The following is a 17,402-nucleotide window of genomic DNA, read 5'->3' as shown; positions in this document are numbered from 1 at the left end:
TTTATTTCTAATTTTAATTCATATTTTGCTTCATGAATTTAGAATATTTTCTATTAGGTGTGTACACATTAAAGAATGTTAATGTATTTTCAGATAATTGAACCCCTTGTCACTGTGTAATGTCCTCTTTATTTCTAATATCTCCTATTTGAAGTCTACTTTGTTCGATACTAATAGAGTTACTCCAAATTTCTTTTGTTTAATGTTGTCATGGTATATCATTTTTCATACTTTCACTTCTAACTTATCTATGTCTCCATGTTTAAAGTGGGTTTTCTGTAGACAACTCCCCAGAATCAGCCAATCTGTGAAGTCTGAGGGCACAGTCCTCCATAACACAGCCCTCATTTCTGATACCAACAGCAATTCAGGAGGTTCCCAATACCTCCCTCAAATTTAATAATTTACTGGAAGCATTCATAGAACTTATTGACTGTTATTATACTTGTGGTTACAGCTTATTGTAGGGAAAAGATATAGATCAAATTCAGCAAAGGAATAAATGCTCAGGGCAGAGACTGGAAGGTTCCAAATACAGAGCATTCATTGCCTCTCCCATGGAGTGAACATGTGCTACCTTTCTGGCATCAACGTGTAACAATATACATGGAGTATTGCCAACCAAGGAAGTTCATCCTAGTTTCAATGTCTGGGGCTTTAACTGGGGCGTCCTTACATAAACATGATTGATTGATTAATGATGTGATTGAACTCAGTCTCTAGGGCAACTGATATCAAATTACCAAAGCCCCTCACCTAAACCCCTGGTTGGCCTTTCTGTTGTGGCTAGCCCCTAATATAAACAAAGACACTCTTATCAAGTATGACAGAGATTATCTCTCAGAAACTGAGGGAAAGGCCAGAACATTTCTTGGGCAAGGCCAAATTCTTTACTAAAAAACAGCATGTAGTTGGGTCTTGTTTTTCATCCAATCAAACAATCCCTATATTTTAACTGGTGTGTTTAGACCAGTCACATTTATTGTGATTATTGATAAGATTAAAATCTACAACCTTGTCATATCTTTTCACTATTTCATCTATTCTTTGTTTCTTTAACCTCTTTATCTGCTGCCTTTCTTAGATGGATTGAGCATTTCTATGATTCCATTTTACCTCTTCTATAGACTTAATATTTATACCTCTTTTTAAAAAATTTAAGAGGATACACCAGGATTTCAATGTACATCTTTAATTAATCAGAGTCTACCTATAAATTATGTTGTACTCCTTTATGCATAGTGTAAGAATCATACAGCAATATATTTCCAATTCCTTCCTGGCATCATTGTGCTATTTTTACAATGTATCTAACTTTATGTATGCTATAATCACATAATTAATTCCAACTATTTTTTATTTATGCATTTAGTTAACTTTTGAGCAATTAGAAATAGGAAAAAATGACTTTGTTTACCCCATTTATTTTATTTACAGCACTCTTTTATTTCTTTGTATATATATATAAGATTCTGGTAACATATTTCACTTTCTAAATAATCCCTTTAACACTTCTTATAGAGTAGATCTGCTGGCTTTAAAATACCACAACTTTTGTTTGTCTGAAATTATTTCTACTTTATTTTGGAAAGAAAATTTTGCTGGGTATAAAATACTGAATTGACTCTTTTTTTTCTTTCTTTAGCACTTTAAAGACCTCACTCCATTGTCTTCCAACTTACATGTTTTCTGAAGAGAAATAGTTGTTATAATTCTCATCTGTGTTCCTCCGCATGTAATGTTCTTTCTTCTCTGGCTGCTTTTAAGATTTTCCCTGTGTTCTTTGTTTCCAGGTGTGGTTTCTTTTATCTTCTATTTATTTTATTTAACTTTACCTTTTAATTTAATTTAATTTAATTTAATTTAATTTAATTTAATTTTAGTTCAGTGGTTATCCTGAGTGGTATTCTTTTTTTTTTTTTTTAATTAATTAATTAATTATTTTAGTTTTGGCTGCTGTGTTGGGTCTTCGTTTCTGTGCGAGGGCTTTCTCTAGTTGCGGCGAGTGGGGACCACTCTTCATCGCGGTGCACGGGCCTCTCACTGTCACGGCCTCTCTTGTTGTGGAGCACAGGCTCCAGACGCGCAGGCTTAGTAGCTGTGGCGCACAGGCTTAGTTGCTCCGCGGCATGTGGGATCTTCCCAGACCAGGGCTCGAACCCGTGTCCCCTGCATTGGCAGGCAGATTCTCAACCACTGCACCACCAGGGAAACCCCTGAGTGGCATTCTTTTATCAGTGGTTTGGGCTTTATTCATAATCTTGGGAAATTCTTAACCAATAATTATTCCAATATTTCCTCTGTCTCATTCTCTTATAACATTCTAGAATTCTATTTACATGAATTACTGATCACTTGATACTGTTCCAGAGCTCTTGGAGGCTCTGGTTTTGTTTTGTTGTGTTTTGCTTTTCCTACTCTTTTTTTCTCTTTGTTTCAGTTTGTGTCATTCCTATAGATTTGTCTTCCTATTCACTGATTTGTTCCTCAGCTGTGCTGAATCTGTTGATGAGCTCTTCGAAGGCACTGTTCACCATTGTTGATATATTTCTCATTTCTAGAACTTTCCTTTGATTTTTTCTTATAGTTTTTTATCTCTCTTCTGATTTTGCTTATTACCACCAGGGACTTTACCATATTATTCACAGTGAATCATAATTACCTTATATGACTTTTCAGATAGTTCCAATATCTTTCATATCTGGGCTTAGTGCCAATGGATGCTTTGTATCTTGAATTGTGTTGTTTTCCTATTGCCATGTTGTGTGTCATATTTTTTATTGATAGCTAGACATCTGTGAGGGGCAATAAAGACCAAGACAAGACTATTTTTTTTTTCTAAAGAATGGGTTTACCTTTATTTCAGATAGGCCTTCAATGCAGGAATTTCAGTTAATCGAATTAGAAGGTAGGCTGCCTATGTTTACGTTCAGCACTTTACAGATTTCAAATAATCTTAGCAATACCTTATTTTAAGGCTGGTGACTTATTTGTTTTGTTTTGTTTTCATTTGTTTGTTTTTTAAGTATCTGCTCCACACTCAGCTTTAATCTATCCTTTGCACTGTACTTCAGAGAGGGTCTGTTTCATCCAAGTCACTTGTTACTTGATGTTATCCTGGCAGAAGGGAATGGGAGAGAATTCTGTGTTGTTCTGATAAAACCTCAGCAAGCTATCATGTCCTATGGATCTCGAGGGTTTAGTTTTCTCAGTGTTCCTTTCCTCCACTGACCTAGCAGTTATTCCTATCCTTCTTCCAGTGATAGGGAGTTTTTCTCCTATTCTCTTTTCCTAGTTGCAACAGATTTTCTTCAGTGCTCTTAGGACAACAGCATTTGTTTACCCCTCTCTCCACAGATTAAGAATTTTATTCCTTAGGGAAATAAAATTGAAAGTGTTTCAGTGTGGTTCTGTGCCCTTTTCACAACTGATCCCTTTTCTCAACTTTTCACTATAAGGGAAATTTTCTTAGAACACTTTTCTTTTTTGTGTGTGGTTGTGATCATCTGATGGAGTTCATGCCGGAAAAGTCTGTAATAGGGTGTAAACAATTTCTTTTTTTGCAGCTATATTTGCAGTGCATGTTTGACTGTCCTCCATCAATTTGTCAGTCATCCTAGCTGAACTCTGCATACCAGTGTCTGGCTGTGTCTTGCCCAGGTAAACAAGAATTTATGCTTCACCTCTCCCTGCAAGTGGTTGTCTCTCATTATATTTTGAACCAGTTGATTATGTTGTGACTTCAAACTTCATGGGTTCAAGAAAAGTCATGAATATGATATTTGTCAAGTTATTTTTTTGTTGTATGGTTTGGAACCATGCCCTTTCTAACCCTCAGCCTCCCTAAATGGAAACCAGAAGTCCAATATCTATCATTTTTAATTGTAACATCAAACTCTATAAAGAAAAGATTACAAAACAGTACACACCAATAGCTTTTGTTATTATAAGATTATTGTTTACCAAATATTTGTTTAGTGCCTGTTCTGAGCAAGGTTTGTCCTCAGCAAATCACTAGGCCATATAAGTAACTTCCTGTAAATCTGAGATGATGAGTATGAAAGTATTTTAAGAGTTATAACAAGAAGAGGAAAATAAGAACTTCAACAGTATTTCTATTATTAAAATATGGACTTATGTGACTAAAATGATTCATTTGATTCAAATCCATGTTTGATAAACAAAATTTTTGGAATTAAGTATGCATTAAGTTTTACATATTCATTTATTATGAGGTGTGAAGGAGCAAGGACTTTGAGTTTTATTAATCTATTGTCTAAATGATACTTTGAAGAAAAGGACCATAAAAACTCTGGATAACTTGAGAATTGTTAAAATAATAGTTCACCTTTACATTTGTAAATAGATTTGATCCTGGATAATAAAAGAAAAAGTTGCCTGAAGTCATTTGCTAAATGAAAATTCTTTTCCCATTCCAATCATCAAAGGTCATTGATCTGCCATTATCATTGGACAAAATTAAACATCCAGTGAGTCAGGTCATGAAGTCAAATGTCACAAAGAGTGTTGTTTAGTTCATGAAAGAAGAAAAAAATGGAGAGAAAAACACAAGTCATCAGTCACATTTAATCCAAGGAAATTATCTGAGTAAATTGGAAGTATCTACCAAAAACACCAAACATATATGTGTATTTTATGTTAAGTTTGGTGGAAAGCAAAAAGCTTTCCAAAAGCTACTAGGGCACGTCTAAAGAAGGAAACTTTATCAAAAACAAACTAAATCCTGAGAAAAAGCAGACATGAGTAATTTTCTCATGCTATTTTTTCCTAAATAAATGTCTAACCTTATTGCTTAAAGGTGACCAAATACTCTTTACTTTATAAGCAAAACTGAGTCAGGGCTCAGCCTGTAAAACTGTCATTTGGTCAAACCAAGAACAGAATGTGGCTTTATGTCTGAGCAGTGTATTTAATTTTGACAGCCCAACTTCTTAGGGCTTCACTAATCAAAAGCTCAGCACATAAACACACTGCCTGCAGCCTTGCATTGATTGTCAGCGCACTTAATTGCCAGGAAAACTGCAGCTTTATTAAATGTACAGTACTAACAATAAAAACATCACTATTAATAGCACAGAGCACGGCGGGATATCTATACGAATAAAATATAACAATAATAAACAAAAGGCTAGCCTGTAGTCCTACAGAAGAACATCAGTGAATTTGTTTTAATGCCAAGCCACAACAGGATACTCAAGTGTCCCTAGGCATAAGATACTGCAACCTCTACTAAAAGACAGGAGACTTTTGTGATCTCTGCAGTGTGAAAATGAATGTCAACCAGTTTCTTCAGAATTGTTTCTTATAGTTTTAAATCTCCATTGCCTCTATGTCCAATGAGAGAAATGCTGTCTGGGTAGGAGAGAGAAGAGAGACATCATAGAGTCCAGTCACAGTCAGTATTGAAGAATATTCTAGAACTTAATCAGTGATGGCATTTTAAAAGCAGATACAACTTGATACATTTGGGGGGATATAAATAGCATATTGGTAACACTGAGGAAACTTCAGTCTGGTCATAAAGACTGAATACTCTGCATTACAACTTCAGGTTAGGGTTTTGAAATGAAGTGGAAATAGCTTTTTTTCTATATATTTTCATTTATATAGACATTCATTACTGCAACCTTGCAGTGCGAGTGGCATACACTTTAGAGAGGCTAACACATTTGAGAAAGGAAAGGAAGAGGAAGAAGAGTGTAGAGACTAGCATGTAATGAACATTGTATGAAACATTGGAGGACCAGTGGTTACCTCCAACACAACACTGGTTTGTTCTGTCACACAAAAAAATGGTAATCACTGTGTCCAAAAAGTCCGTGCAAGAAAGTGTATCTGTGCTAGGAAGCCTTTAAAAATAATATGTTCAGAGCTTTAAGTAAGAAGAAAAATACAATTAGTTTTATTATAAACACCCATATTTTTATCATCATTCTTCAGATAGGTAGTATGAGGTTCACAGAAGTAATATGAGCAAAGTCATTGATCTTGGCAGTAGCGATGCTAAGAATCAAACCCCGTTCTGATATATTGGATCCAGTATCCCACAGTACCTTGTGTAACACACAGAGACAGATAAATTGCTTAAGACCACTTAATTAACTGAGTTAACTGACTTGAAATATAAGTCCTTTATTACATACGTAACAGGTACTTAGCTAAGTGCATCATGTACATTATACATTTAATTGTAGACCTCTGGTTCATGCACAGAAACAATTTAACATGAGAAACCTGAGACTCAGTAAAGTTAAAATGACCTGTGCAGGTCACTTTGCTGATTGGTGACAGAAGCAGAGTAGATCTATCCTTATCGTTTTCTTCCTTAAGCTATATAGCATACAAGCCATTATTGAACAAGTAACTGTTGTATCTGATTCCCCTATGAACTGTAACAGTAGAGATATTTTAGAGAGAGAAAAATAAAGGATTTCTAAAGTGCAGAAATGAATTGAGGTTCAAAATTTTAAAAACTGCTTTACCTGGTCACATCACAATAACACAAAACTCCTTAAGTAAGGAAAGCCATATCTTACTCATCTTTGTAGTCTTAGCACATGATAACATCTGCAAGCACCACATACTGACAGTTCTTTCTGGTAACATAGATCATTCATTCATATTTGGCCTTTCAAATTGAGAAATTTTCAGTCTCTCGCCTCAAAATAAATCTTCTGGATGATGGATTTCCTTTAAAAGAATTTGGAATGTAATTTTGCGGTTATCATTCTGCTTGTTGGGAAGGTGGAGGAGGTGAGAAGCAGAAGTTACCCTTAGTGTCTATGATAAAATGTTCATAACTCATTTTGGCAATCCTAAACTACTCTGTGTTCTACAAAATACACAAGCAAAATAAAATAAAATAAAACATAACTTTGACAAAAGAAAAGAAAGGCTGAGACAAAATAACACACACACATACACACAAACCCTGATATTGGAGATATAGTTTATGAAGTCATCTGAACTCTGGGCACCTGATCTATTTTCCATTTTGGACAACAGCAAACTCCTGTGACAGAAGTGAGAAGAGTCGGTACTGATAGAGCCAAACTCTGAACATATTCATATATTTTTCTTGGAAGACCATGTCTAAATTGATGTAGAGACCATATGAGATACGTCTCAAAATGTTGAGCCACTAGCAAGTTTTAACACAACTGCCTCTTCTGGTTGAACATCAGGAAAATGTAATCAATGACAAACTCAATTTCTAAGCATTTTCCACTCAGTCAGACTATGATTGCCAATTGTGGGTTCACTTCTGGGCACTGGGCTGGGTGGAAAAGTACAAGGCATGGCTCATGCCCTAAGAAATTTAGATCTTCCAGCTAAAACACTTCTAATTTGGGCTAAATTTGAATGCTAGATTAGTCTATTACCTTAAATCAAATATATATATTTATTATACATATTATACATACACATATACTTACATGTATATATGTTATATGTAATAGGTAAATTATATATATTTAAAGATGTATATATAATGTGTGTATATATGTTCATATGTACATATTTATTTTTGCCTTTGGAGTCAAGTTCAGGCATGAAACCATATCTTCACAGCTCTGTGATCTTGAGAACATGTTAATTACTCTTGACCTCGATTTTCTCATTTGTAAATTGTAACTAAGACTTTTCAGAAAGCGTTTGTGAGAACTCAGTGAAACGACACTCTTAAAGTGCTAGTCACATAGAGAATACTCAATAAATTCTGGTACTTTTCTTGAGAATCATAATTTTGCAAGAGTTAAGCTTTCCAGAAGCAGTAAGACCTCCTGTAAATTGTTGATTTCAATTGGTGAAATTTAAAACCCTTTTGGAAATGACTCTGCTGATGTTAAAAAAGTTACTTCAGGGGCTTCCCTGGTGGCACAGTGGTTGAGAATCTGCCTGCCAATGCAGGGGACACGGGTTCGAGCCCTGGTCCGGGAAGATCCCACATGCCGCGGAGCAACTAGGCCCGTGAGCCACAACTACTGAGCGTGCGCGTCTGGAGCCTGTGCTCCACAACGGGAGAAGCCACGATAGTGAGAGGCCCGCGCACCGCGATGAAGAGTGGCCCCCACTTGCCACAACTAGAGAAAGTCCTCGCACAGAAACGAAGACCCAACACAGCCAAAAATAAAATTAATTAATTAATTAATTAAAATACTTATTAAAAAAAAAATTTAAAAATCTCTGATTCCCCTTGGATTTTCATAAGGCTTTACCAAGTCACATTTGAATTCCAGCTGTCCTGACTCATCAGCCAGCACACATTTCAAAAAATAAAAAAAAAGTTACTTCAATTAATTTCACAACTTAAAAGAAATTTCTGCCAATAAAGAAAATATTGTAGTCCGTTTTGGGGCTCCAAAAAACTGTTGAAAGGCCAGTGTATTTTATGGTTCTTTTTATTTGTTTTATTTTGTTTTTTCCTTAAGACAGAACAAAAAACTCACAGTAAATGAATCCTAGGAAGCAATATGCCTCTAGTAGACGTTTTAACAAAAAGCTACTCAATTTCTATGTACAAGACCGTATCCAGCAACTCGTAGGAAGTGACTCTTCTCCAACTACAGAGTCCAGCTCTTTCAACAACCGTATTCTTGTTGCTGGAAGGGTCTTATACTGAGAAACAAGAAGCAAGCAGTGTAGTGACCTTACACAAGGTGGCCTTTACTGCTGCAACATTACTCCACTAACGTCCTCCCTCTCTTCAATCATTATGGCGAGCAACTATAGAAACAAAATGGAATAAAATGCTGTAACTATGAAACGATAACATCGGGCAGAAACTCGTCATCACATCTCTTTAAAAAACAGATAAACGTTCGTTTTGTGGGTGCTATTTTCTTATTTCAGAAAAAGAAAATAACACTTTTTAAATTCAAAACCTCGTCTGTAGCCTCCCGTAATGGAGTCTCCATACTAATTTATAAGACCTGTGAAGTCCAAAATATACACAACAGACAGATGACTCATGTTATTATCTCACTAAAGAAAAGACAGAACTTATCTGTAATTACACTAGCCTCCAAAAGGTGAACTTTTCATTCCCTTGGTTTGAGCGTTGGAATGGCTTTCTTTTATCTTATATCGCCCTTTTTGGTTGTGTGTGTTGAAACGATCTTCTCATTTCTGGGCTGTCCCTGGTGGACGTTTTTGGCAGACCGGAGGAACTGCTGTCTGGAATCTTTGTTGAGTACCACACTCTCCTTAATGCTGGAAGATACCCGAGTCGCACATCTGTTACTCATTGACACCCTTGAACCAGAAGCTGGGCCAGAAGAATGGCATTACGAAAACCAGGTCGCTAAGCCTTTTTTCCTTCTCTTTTCTCCTCGCTTCTTGCATCTTCCCGACAAGCAGATGTTTAACTACCAAATGACAGAAGACTTGTAAGCTGTAACCACTGTTGAAATTATGTTTGTCAAACATTTTCTCTTAATCTTTAAGTAGCGTTTGTCTTTCTTTTTAACTTTGTTTTTTAAAATAAAATTTTAATTTTATAACAGTTTTAGATATACAGAAAAGTTATGAAGTTAGTATGAAGAGTTCCCATATGTCCATACCCAGTTTCCACATTCATTATCATCTTCTGTTAGTATGGCATATCTCTTAAGGAACAATTAAGGAACCAATATTGATAGATTATTTTAATTCAAGTCCATACTTATTCAAATTTCCTTAGTTTTCTGTTCCAGGATCCCCAACCAGGGTACCACATTATATATTAAGTAATCATACCTCCTTAGGTTCTTCTTGAGTCTCTCAATTTGTTTTGTTTTGTTTTTTGTTCTTTGATAGTCCTGACAGTTTTGAGTACTGGTCAGGTTTTATACAGAATGTCCCTCAAAATTGGAACTCGTCTGATGTATTTCTCATGATTAGGCTCAGGTTTTTCATTTTTGTGAGGAAAACCTCAAAGGTAAAGTACTGTTTTCCTCACATTTTATCAAGAGCACATACTATAATATGACTTTTGACCGTTAGTCAACTTTGAGCCTCTGGCTGATGTAGTCTTTGTGCAGTTTCTCCAATGTCAGGTTACTCATTTCCCCCTTTCCACACAGCTCCCCTCAGAAAGAACTTGCTGTACAAAACCTGTATTTAAAAAGTGGGGAGGTGTATGCCCCCTCCATGAGAGAGGAATACCTCGTAAATATTTTGCAATTCTTCTGCACAAGAGATTTTTCAGTTCCCCTCCATTTATTTAATGACTCAATCATTTATATCAGCATGGGCTCATGGATATTTATTTTACACTTTGGGGTATAACCTAATACAATTTCATTCATTTTGTTATTCATTTTGTTCCAGCTTTTGTCATCGGGAGCTTTCTCCTTTGACATGTCCCACTATTGTTTGTTGTTTGTCTTATTTACTTTTTAGCACTTTCTTACTTTCTGCCACTACAAGATACTTCAGGCTCATGTTGTATATTTTCTATCCCCAGCCCTAGCATCAGTCCTTTTTTCCAAGGAGCCCTGGTCCCTTTTATTGGAGAATGATATTAGAAAATAAGATATGGATGGTACTAAGGAGCCATTGTTTCTAGATCCTCCCACACAGAGCAAGGATGTATTTGTATGTACTAAGCAGTGTATATACACATATCTATAAATATGTCTGTCTGTAAGTATCTATCGATTGTAAACTAACTATGAATGCGTACTAATCTGTTGCCTCATGGATCATTCTAGCCTCTTCCCCTAGCTTATCTGTAACCAACAGTGAAAAACCTGACTCCCACCGTCTGCCAGCATATGTGAGTAGTGGTATCAGAATTGCTAACCAATTCCAATGTGGGAATAATAGAGTATGCAAAAGTTTTGGACTGGTTTCTTTCACTTAGCAACATGCATTTAAGGTTCATCCGTGTTTTGTGTGGCTTGAGACTTCACTTCTTATCATTGAATAATAATCCATTGTATGGAATCTGAATAGGTGGGAGTTTGTGGTATAATTACCTCATTAACAAAGGTCCAGTGTTCTTGTCAAGGCTGTTGACTGGGCATAAGATGAAGACATGGCCTAACACACCACAGTGAAAATGGTTGTCTTCCCAGACACCTGGTTTATTTCCACTCATGTTGACTTTTGAAATAAAGTTTTCCTGAAAACCAGGAAATATTGTTAACTTCCTCTTATATATCTATAATTTGGTCCCCTCTCCTCCCTTTGTCTTTTCTCTTCTTTCTCTTCACTCTCCACTTTCCTCCAAACAGCCTTTAGAAATGTAAACGTAAGAGGAATTATGCTGCAAGCTTGTTCTTCATAAAAGAACATCTTTTAATTAAATTAGAAAAAAAAAAAATACCGCCACAGGCAACACTTAAACTGACAAGGTATGCAGTCTGTTAATCTTTGCAGAGAGGCACTGTACACTGCACTTAATTTAATTAGGTAGAGAAAAGGCCTGTTTAGTCCTAGGGGTTTACTAGTGTCCTTTTAAACTGAGGACACAGCATTTTTATAAAGTCATTTTGATATCAGGCAATACATTTCTAAACAGTAATTTAAAAATTCTACTTGCTATTATTAAATGATACCTTGTTGTAACTTCTCACTTCATGAGACAACTTTCATATCACAGAGAAATTTCACCCGCCAACAGGCTTTTTGCTTCCCTCCAATAATTTATTGATTTTGAAAGTGTTAAATAATTAGGATTAGGTTCCCTGGAAAACAACTGCACTAGGGAAATACACGTCAAAGCTATATTGCAATGGATAATGTATTTGGATTATGTTTCTCTTCTGGGCCACGGTAGTGAATGATAACAAATAACTTTTATATTAAGAACTATATTACAGTTGAGAAGTAGGTTATGTTCTGATGTCACTCCTGGTACTACAGACACAGAAAAGAAATCTTTAGGATGTTTTAGTCGTCTTTTTATCTCAAGTCATCCTTTCCAACACTTCAAAATCTTCACTGACTATTTCTACCTCTTTCGACCACCCAGAGAAGCTAGATGGGTCATCACTTTGTCACGCTCAATTATAATAGAAAGTCATCCAGGGATCATATTAACTAAATACAAGCAACTACAGTTCAAAAAGCAAGTTATATACTAAGAAATGTTCCGTTTCATGAAGATTTTTTTTACCCAGAATCGCAGAGAACACTGTTGCTGTCTCCCCAAGGTAGCATTATGAATCACAGCAAAGATATACATATCTTTTTTTAGTTCCTTGGATTTCATTTGTTAATTTATCTACTCATGTGAGTAGTTGAGAGTAGACACTAGCCTAAGTGATAGTGATCTGAACTAGTCAAACCCAGCCTGTGACAGCATAAACCTTAGAATCCAACAGTCTGGGGGGTTGTTTCTGTCTGTGGCTTCAGGTTTAGGTGAAGGTTGGAGCAGTTTTTGAGCAATAAGGGAACTACTGAATAAGAGATTGATTGGAGGTATGTTAATCTCTCTTTTTTGTTATCTATCTGTACAACACAACATCTTTTGCAATCGCAAGGATGATATACCTTGATGTAATTAGTCCACAACAAGCGGGACAAATTCACTTTTGGTAATAGCTCGTCAGCATCTAATTTTCAGTTCTGATCTGAAAACCTAGCAGACCTCTGATTTAAAATTACTGTTTGGGGACAAATTAAAAAGTTCGTTTTCAGGCAGAATGATTCCTGGCATTTATTTGCACAGAGACTTACATAACTGGTCCAAATTCATGCCCCATTTATGTAAGAAGAATTCATTGTTAAATGCTTAACATAAAAGTCAGGACCAAAGGAACAAATGATGAACATCCTAACAATTTGGGAAACACAATATCAGGGTTAGGAACATAGGCTTTGTTACCAGGTGGACCTGGATTTGAATCTCAGTTCTGTCACCTATTATCTGAATTATCTTAGGCTTATTCCTTAGACTCTGGAGGCTCAGATTCTCTGTGTTTAAAATAATAATAACAACCATGCAGGGACGTTACTTAAGGATTAAATTTTTAAACGTACCCAAAATATTTATTACTAAGCTTGCATATATGTACTAAATAAATGTTGGGTGTTATCGTGTTTGTTGGCAGTAAACAGGCCTTTAAAACTGTTCTGCATTCTTTGATGATTCAGAATAAATGCTTTTGCCAACAGTTAACAGAAAACCAGACTCAAATGATTTTAAAAATAGGCAAACTGTATCATTTCAACTAAAATGAACTGAGAAGTAGAATGATTCCAAAAGTTATCATAGACTTATCTTCAATAACCCAGATTCTCTCCATATATATTTTTTTGCTCTGTCCACACATAGCATTGACTTTTGTCCTCAGATTTTTTTTTAATCCTCATGATCATAAAGTGGCTGCCACAACCCTGCTCTCACAATTTTACAGTACACTGTGCAATGGCCAGAAGTGAGGAGAATGCAGGCTAACAAATTATTTTGTCACAGTTCCATGGATGTTGACAAAAGAATGAGACTCCTTGGTGAGTCAGAGATGGAGAGTTTATTACTCATAATAAAAGCAATGGCATAGCATCATCAATTTTTTGAACTATTTCCCAAAGACACCATTCCCACAGGGCAATGTGACAAGGGCCTGGTGATGCCTGCATATACTGTGGATTGTTTAATAGGAGAGGAACCCTGATAGGAGGAAATTCTAATCTTTTATATGGGCTTTAAGCAAACCTGCTTGACTTTTGTGCTGGAAGGCGATATTGTCTTTTTTATTCTGGACAGTAAGCAAACCTGTCCTTTACTCCTAACTATTTCTATTTTTGAAGGCTGTTTACTATACAAGTTTCTTAAAATATAATTTGGAATAAAAGAGCAGTGAGTAGAGAAACACAAGAACTCCCGTGCAGAGTGTACCCCATTCTCATGCCCCTTGTTAAAAGTAACAAAATCTGGACTTCCCTGGTGGTCCAGTGGTTAAGACTCCACGCTTCCACTACAGGAGGCCCAGGTTCCATCCCTGCTCGGGAAACTAAGATTCCCACATGCTTCAATGTGCGGCCCCAAAAAAGAAAAAAGTAACAAAATCTTTCTCAAAAGTTTTCTGGGAGTCTTTATTTCACTCAGTATATTTGAGCCTCATTTGCATTCTTAGTTCCAACTCTAGGAAAGGATACAGGAGTGCCATAATTGACTCATTAATCAAGATTTAATTCCAGGACTAAGGAGGCTCCCAGCCTCCCTTACAGCATGCAGCTCCCACACGTTACAAAAAAATGGGGTTTTCTTGAAAAGCAAAAATGGAGGATTATTATTAAGCAGGTGACCAACCAATGGGAACTGCCAAACCTGTTGTGTGTGTGTGTGTGTGTGTGTGTGTGTGTGTGTGTGTGTGTGTATACATCCACATCAGCCAGGATAAATTGTCCTTTAAACAAATTAAGAAAACTGTCTTAAATATAAGTGTAGCTTGCCTTATGGCAATTGCAATATGTGGATAAATAGGCTCTCTTTATTTTGGGGTGTTGAGAAACACATGTGTGTGTATGTGAGAGAGAGGTCATAATTTTAACAGTGGTACCTATGAATAGTGATATAGTTTTGCTATTGTAATATTATCTGCATTCTCCAAATTTTCCACATTGAATATATATTATAGTATCTGATTCACAATAGGTGCTCATTAAAAAGTTATCAAAATAATTAATAATTAATTTTTAGCTTTATAATAAAAGTTATTATATTATGATACTCTCCCAAGAAAAATCTTAGAGTCTTAATTACAGTGACACTTTATTTTGCTTTGTTTCTTTGTTCAACATTAATCATTTTTCTAAAAGCTTACATGGATTGCTGTTAAAAGTCTAAGAAAACAATATCTGATGTAGCTACCCTATGTCATATGGTACTTTCATCTTATACTTTGGTGCTTTATTCATCCTCTCAAGTTTTTGTTTTTTTTGTTTTTTTAATCAAGATCAAATAGATAGCACCGTGGATAAGCCCGTGTCTCATTGTGGGTGCCAGTAAGAAAACTGTCTAAGGAGCTCTAAGATTCCATCTACAAGCCAGAAATCTGTGTTACCTGTGTAATTTTTAGATATTTTTTAAGTGAAATATTTCTCTAATTACAGAAAGTGTTTAACACATTATCTTGGCTATTTTATATGCAAAAAATAAAGAAAGATTCACATGAAAGAATCAGCTGGAAATCTACCTGTATGACCTGGACAACTATGCTGTTGAGAAGTTGGGCAAGAATTATATAGTAGATGCCAAGTTAATAGTCTCAGATATTTTTATTTCTCTGTGAACTCACCAAGATTCATGGTCAAGAAGCCATTCTGATTTGGGAAATGTTACTTCTAGTTGTGGAGACCCCTCAAAATGGTTTAAACCATAGTTCAACATCAACATCCTGCTACAAGTATCATAGGCTTGTGCAGATTCTTTACTGCTATTTCTTCACACAATGCACGTGATCATTAGTTCCACAAACATACAAGGAGTGCTTATTATGTATTGTGGATACAAAGATGAGTAAGACATAGTTTCTGACCTCAAGGGCATTCACATAGAAAACTACAATTAAATGGGATTCTTCCTATAATAAAAGTATATGTAGGATGTGAAAAATAAAAGAGGGATTTAACTGCCTGATGGTCAAGGAAAGTTCCCCAAAGTTGCCTCCACCTTATGAGTCTAAGTCAGTGAGATGGGAGGTTAATGAAGAACCTCTAGTAAGGAACATCATGAGCAAAAGCATGAAGGCTGGAGAATATGTGGTGGAGAATAATTAGTAAATACTTAGAGACTGCTACATTGGTACCCTGTAGGAAATAAGAAAGAGAGGAAATAAGTGTGTTCTTTAACAGTCAAACTATAAAATTAAAACTTAAAGAGTTATATAAAGGTAAAGTAGTCAAGGAAAAACAGGATGATTCTCAAGAAAAACTACCTGTGTTTTCCTTGAAATTACTAGCATCCATAAAGAAAGAAGGAAGGTTTTAGTTTTCCCTGGAAACGTGGGGCAAAGAAGCAGAGAAGAAACAGTGGACAGATACAATATTTCTTAGTACACAAAGTCAGAATTCTATGCTTAAAAGGCTAAGGAACAGAATTTTTACCATAGGAAACTCATCAGAGTAATAACTATCTCCCTGTGAGTTCTCTTAAGAGAAAGCCCAAGAATCTTTTACTCTGTAGTCACACTTAACCCCTTCCCAACAAGCATGTGAACATTTTGGATATGAAGCTGATGTGTTTAAGGAATAGTGGGAGCTTCACTGCCTTAGTTTGGGTCCCCCCAAAATCGGACCCTGAAGCAAGAATTTGGGAAACACAAATGAGCAATGGGGAAGATGGGATGGAAAAGGGAGAGAAACCAAAAAAAACAAACCAAAAAAAAAAAAAAAATAGATGTGCTCATGAACAATTTGCTATTTAGGTGACCAGTGTTAAGTTCTATAGGGACCAGGTATAACAGGTCTGACGATTCTCACTGAATGGTGGGAGACTGGGTCATTTATCCAGGACCCTCATCTCCCATCATTGAGGGTTGCCTGCTGGGTGGTTGTAACTCTTCCCATGCCATACATCCACACACTTCTGGGTCACCTAAGTGCAGAGAACCACGCTCCTGATGAGTTTGAGAAAGCCCTGGAGCAAAGAAGTGAGAGTCAAGTACTTAAAGCAGGAAGCTATTGGCTTGACGGCCCCTGAGTCTGACAACTAGCTCAGGTCTGGGAACTCGTGCAGCAGGAACTACAAGCTCCTGCTTGTGCTACACGGAGATCTTACCCTAGCTATCAAGGCAATGAGGCCAGGCAGGTAACTCCTCTAGCTACACAGCATAAGAGTCTTTTTAAATGCTGGCATCAAGGCCTTCTGGTTTTCACAGCATGCTATGAAAAGATAGTTTGCTAATCTAAGCCTTATATTCTCCTCCTTCAAGGATTCCAGAGTACTTAATAAATGTCAGCCACTATCCTTTTCATCATACTTGATTTCATACGTTCCCAGGGCTGGCACTCTTGCATAAGCCAGTGCTTGCCCTTCCATCTCCACCTGCTCCCACTTTACTCCAGCAGCAAACGTCATCACCATCCCACTCACCACCGGCCAAGCGATCCCTGTTTCCATCTCACTGGAAAGTGATCCCATTTCAGAATCCAGTGCTGAGAATCTGCTTTCAAGGGTCACATTCAGTACTAACTGCCTTCACTTCAGTTCCCCCAGAAAGCAGACCCTGAGTGAAGCACCTGGGTTCAAGGAGTTTTGCAAGGTGATTCCAAGAAGCAAGTGAGAGGAGTGGGGAATTGAGAAGAGAGAGAAGCCAAAACAAAGCATGTTATTAAGCCAACTGTTTGAGCAACTGGAGCTCAATTCCACTGGAGAAGCTTGGAGAAACCATTAGAAAACAATCTAAGGATTTTCCCATAACAGAATAGTGAGACTGAAATATTTATCT

The sequence above is a fragment of the Balaenoptera physalus genome, assembly GCF_965194825.1.
Source record: "Balaenoptera physalus genome assembly, chromosome: 6".
Lineage (NCBI taxonomy): Eukaryota > Metazoa > Chordata > Mammalia > Artiodactyla > Balaenopteridae > Balaenoptera > Balaenoptera physalus.
Note: the sequence above shows the minus strand (reverse complement) of the source record.